The sequence below is a fragment of the Oreochromis aureus genome, linkage group 3, assembly GCF_013358895.1.
Source record: "Oreochromis aureus strain Israel breed Guangdong linkage group 3, ZZ_aureus, whole genome shotgun sequence".
NCBI classification, from domain to species: Eukaryota; Metazoa; Chordata; class Actinopteri; order Cichliformes; family Cichlidae; genus Oreochromis; species Oreochromis aureus.
The window spans coordinates 132,840,567-132,846,264 of record NC_052944.1 but is presented as its reverse complement, the minus strand read 5'-3'; positions in this window follow the sequence as shown (position 1 = coordinate 132,846,264).

Sequence of the window (5,698 nt, the reverse complement as noted above, 5' to 3'; positions counted from 1 at the left end):
TGCCTGTTGCTCTTAACAACCTAAATATTGCCATCTTAATCAGCCATATGTTTGTAGCTGTTTATTTCCCTTCCTGCTCCAATAACAACATCAGGAGTGAGGCACTAAATGAACTGTTTCAGCATGTCAGTGAGCAGCAGACGGCCCACCTAGATGCTTCTCTCGTCCTAGCGGGTGATTTCAATAATGCAAAACATCTAGCCAAGTGGTGCAGCAACAACAACCTGTCCCTGAATGTGGAGAAGAGTAAGGAGCTCATAACAGACTTCAGGAGAACTCACACCCTCCACGCCCCACTAACCATCAGTAGTGCTGCTGTGGAGAGGGTAAAGCAGCACCAAGTTCCTGGGTGTGTACATCTGAGAAGATCTGAGTGTGTTTGTGATTGGCTGATTCAAACAGACTCCTGATGTCCAGATTGTATGATTGAATGGACAGGAGCCTCTTAACATCCAGGTCACAGCCACTTAACTCTACTTGTCTCCTCTACATCCAACAAAGAGTTAGCTGTTTGTACTTCTGAGCATGTGTGTGAAAATCCTGAGCTGTAGTCTTTTTTTGTAACGTGTGAGCCATTTGTAATTAAGATATGTTGTTGTTGTTTGAGCTAAGAGCACTTGTGTAAATATTTGTTGTAAGTGTTCCTTGTAATTTCTTATTCACTGTATATATTGAGCACTGCAACAGTTCAGTAGGAGTAAGAAGCCCTTTTTGTTTTTTGGATAGGAGCTTAGGTTAGAAAATTGTCTTTTTTTTTGCTTTGACTTCCTGATAGGGAACATTAGAAACCTTTTTGCGTTTTGTTTTGGGATTGCTCACATCCGAAGAGAATAAACTCCTGATTAGCCACTTTAATTGCTTTGTTGCTGGCCTTTCTTGGGAGTGGTTGGAGTGGGGAGACAGGATTACTCTTACATAACATTGTCCAGACATGCCTTGTAAGGAGAGAAGGAAACAGTGACATAAGGAGCTGTGTGAGGCAGTGGATCCCTCAGCAGCTGGATTACAAAGAGCACACCTGTACCAGTTGTTGTATTGCGGAGGTATTCAAGTATAAAAACTCTAATAAACACAATGTTTTGCTTCTATAACATTTTTATATCATTAATTTATTATGGATTAGCCGCATTAGCAGTTTTTAAGTGTGGATAATTAAATAACACATTAATACAACAGCAAACTGTGCCTTGTTCTCAGATGGACAGCAAGTGGAGAGTGATAGATGAAATGAGGAGATGAAGGAGAGAAGAAGAGAGGCAAAGAGTCAGTCACAGGCAGTGAATCACTCTTTGCCTAGCTTATTTCTCACAGTTCAGGCAGTTCAGGTTCAGGCTCCATTCCCTGCGCTCATTGCAGTTGTGTACAGACCTCCTGACTACAGTTTTACAAAACCTGGTAAGTCTTTTAGATTCACTTGAAATAATGGACTGTCACCCAATAATTGTGTGTGGAGATTTTAATGAGAACCAGTTACAGAGTGGAAGAAAACAGATTCTGGAGCAGTTTCAGTCTACAGGGTATTCACAGCTGATCACTTCTGCCACTACAGACAAGAACACCCTGCTTGACCTCATTTTTATTTCTCAAGATTTTTCATTTATAATGAATGGCTTCCCAAAATTGGCTTCCCTGCTCGGTCTCTAAGAAGACCATTATACAAAAGCTACCTTAACATTTATCAAACCTTTCTTTTTGGAATTTGCCAAATTATGACTAATCTTCACGCAGAGCAGGAAGATCTGCTGTCTGTTATCATGCACCTCAGATCTGAAATATGCTGCAACAAAGTATTAAACTGACATCATTTATTTTTTGTTCTTATGTTTTAGATTACTAATTCTACTATTTTAAAATGCATTTGTCATAATTTTTAACTGTCATCTCTTTTTGTTGATACTTGATTTAACTGTGTATGTATCTCGACACTGTAAAAAGTGAGAGCTTCTCTTCAAAGGGTTTTCCAAATATTTAATAGCAAATAAATCCCTGATAAATTCAGATATTTATTATGGGTCACATGAATAAATACAGACAATCATGTTTTCTTGATTATAGTAGATTTTATAGAATCAAACGTTTTGGGGTCAATTAGACTTTGTTGATCATGTTTACAGGTAAAAAATGTCAAAAGTTTTAAAGTATGTTAACTATTACTAATTTTACTAGTATTTAGGCTACCACATATTTCGATAATAATACATTTAGTGGAGAAAAACATTTTTACAGCTAACAGATTGTGTATAAAAACTGATTTAGGTGTAAATGTAAAGTTTCTGCATCCATTTTGTGACTTGGCCTTTATCTGGGTGGGTTTGGGTGGATAAAGGCCAAGTTAGAATTCTCTGTGCAGCTTGAAACAGCTGCTAATAAACAAAAGACATCAGAAAGTATGGGCTTTAGGTGTAGCCCATACTTTCTGATAAACTAATTAGATTTAGTAACTGACACCCCATACCAGCATTACATAGACACTTGGGGCTTATCTGGGTGGGAGGTGTTAAAAGCACGTTGTTTTGTAGATGTATTTTCTTCAGACAGGGCACACACAGTCCTGTCTCCTTTGTGGGAAAACCTTCAAACTTCACCATCTCCAGCTGAAACACCATCTTAACACCATCTTCATGAACTGCTGATCCAAACCTGATCCATCAGTGCTGGACTGCACAGATAACTACATGCCACAAAGAGACTGCCGTTTTATGAACTACCATGTGGCTTTAGTGGAGAAGATAACACACCCATCATCTGACCTCCTGCTTAATTTGGAGACCATCACCATGCTGCCACACTCCAAACCTCTGAAATCATCAATGATGAGTGTAATGGAGACTATTACATTAATTACATTAACCATTAATGGTTCCATTACCTGGTTGGTATGGTTAGTGATTAATTGTTGGATTGGGTATTTAAAATACTGTAATAAATAAAAAACACTTTAGTTCTTATGGAGTCTTTATTAGGTTTACAGGGAGTGCAGAATTATTAGGCAAGTTGTATTTTTGAGGAATAATTTTATTATTGAACAACAACCATGTTCTCAATGAACCCAAAAAACTCATTAATATCAAAGCTGAATGTTTTTGGAAGTAGTTTTTAGTTTGTTTTTAGTTTGAGCTATTTTAGGGGGATATCTGTGTGTGCAGGTGACTATTACTGTGCATAATTATTAGGCAACTTAACAAAAAACAAATATATACCCATTTCAATTATTTATTTTTACCAGTGAAACCAATATAACATCTCCACATTCACAAATATACATTTCTGACATTCAAAAACAAAACAAAAACAAATCAAAAAATCAAATCAAATCAAATCACCTTTATTGTCACATCACATGTGCAGGTACACTGGTACAGTACATGCGAGTGAAATTCTTGTGTGCGAGCTTCACAAGCAACAGAGTTGTGCAAAATACAATAACGTGCAACAAGCAAAATATAAAATGGTTAATCTAAAAGTAATAAATATATGTACCATATATAAAGGTATATACATTACTGAATGTGTACTAAATATGTTTTTCTACGTGTGTGTGTGTGTGTGTGTGTGTGTGAGTGTGTATATACATGTTTTACAAATGAAATAGAGTAAACAATAAAATAAGATATATAAAATATAAAATATACAGAGGTAGGTATGTGCAAAACAGTGGCATTGATGTACAGTATGGAGTGCATAATGTTGAAGTTCCAGTAGTGAGGGTGAGGTGTCTATGACGTGTTCAGCAGTCTGATGGCCTGGTGGAAAAAGCTGTCTCTCAGTCTGCTGGTACGGGACCGGATGCTGCAGAACCTCCTTCCTGATGGAAGTAGTCTGAAGAGTTTATGGCTGGGGTGACTGGAGTCCTTGATGATCCTCCCCGCTTTCCTCAGGCACCGCTTCCTGTAGATGTCTTGGAGGAGGGAAGCTCACCTCCAATTATCCGTTCAGCACACCGCACTACTCTCTGGAGAGCTTTGCGGTTGTAAGCGTGGTGTTGCCATACCAGGTGGTGATGCATCCAGTGAGGATGCTCTCAATGGCACAGCGATAGAAGGTCCTGAGGATGCGGGGCTCATGCCGAATCTTTTCAGTCTCCTGAGAAAGAAGAGGCGCTGCTGCGCCTTCTTCACTGTCTTGTTTATGTGTACTGACCACGTAAGATCCTCAGCCAGATGTACACCAAGGAAGCGGAAGCTGCTCACTCTCTCCACACAGCGGCGCCGTTGATGGTGATGGGGTGTGTACTCCTCTGCACCTCCGGAAGTCCACTATCAGCTCCTTTGTCTTTGCGACGTTGAGGGTGAGATGGTTGTCTTGACACCAGTGGGTCAGGCGCTGACCTCTTCCCTGTAGGCTGTCTCATCACCGTTGGTGATAAGACCCACCACTGTAGTGTCGTCCGCAAACTTCACAATGATGTTGGAGTCGTTAGTGGCCGTGCAGTCGAGGTGTAGAGTGAGTACAGGAGAGGGCTCAGTACACACCCCTGTGGAGCACCAGTGTTCAGTGTGATGGGGGATGAGGTGGTGCTGCCCAGTCTGACCACTTGGCGCCTGTCAGACAGGAAGTTAAGGATCCAGCTGCAGAGGAGCTGCTCAGTCCTAGATCCTGCAGTTTCCTGTCCAGCTTCGAGGGAACGATGGTGTTGAATGCTGAGCTGTAATCTACAAACAGCATTCTCACATACGTGTCTCTCTTCTCCAGGTGTGACAGGGCAGCATGGAGTGTCAGGGCTATGGCATCATCAGTGGACCTGTTGTGGCGGTATGCGAACTGTAGAGGGTCCAGTGAGTCGGGTAGTGCAGAGCAGATGAAGTCCCTGACCAGCTTCTCGAAGCATTTGCTCACGATGGGGTCAGGGCTACAGGTCGCCAGTCGTTCAATGATGAGATGGTGGAGGATTTGGGTACAGGGACGATGGTGGCCATTTTGAAGCAGGCTGGGACTACAGACAGAGAGAGGGAAAGGTTGAAGATATGTGTAAACACTCCAGCCAGCTGAGCGCGCGCGATGACTTGAGGACGCGGCCGGGAATCCCGTCCGGACCAGTAGCTTTGCGTGGGTTCACTCTCCTGAAGTACCTCCGCACATCCTCCTCAGACACAGTGTGCGCACTGACGTCATCCGCGGTGCGCACACTGTCCGGTCTCCTGGTGTTCGCTGTGTCGAATCTAGCGTAGAATACGTTGAGATCCTCACACAGAGAGGCCGTGGTCTGCGGTGTGCTGGTTTTCCCTCTAAAGTCTGTGATCGTGTTTAGTCCCTGCCACATACCCGAGGGTTGTCAAACTGTTGCTCTACCCTGTCCCTGTACTCACGTTTGGCTGCTTTGATCGTCTTCCGGAGTTGGTAATGTGCGTGTTTGTAGTCCGATGTGTTCGCGGAGGCAAAAGCGGTGCTCCGTGCCGCTAGCGCCGTGCGAACATCTCCGTTAATCCAGGGTTTTGATTTGGGAAGGATTTAACTGTTCCGGATGGGACGACATCTTCCACGCATTTTCTGATAAATCCACAGACTGAGTCTGTGTATTCATCGATGTCTTTAGCAGCCACGTGAAACATTTCCCAGTCCGCGTGATCAAAACAGTCCCGCAGCGTAGACTCCGATTATTAAATCAGCGACCAATATAGCCACCTTTCTTTGCAAGGACACTCAAAAGCCTGCCATCCATGGATTCTGTCAGTGTTTTGATCTGTTCACCATCAACATT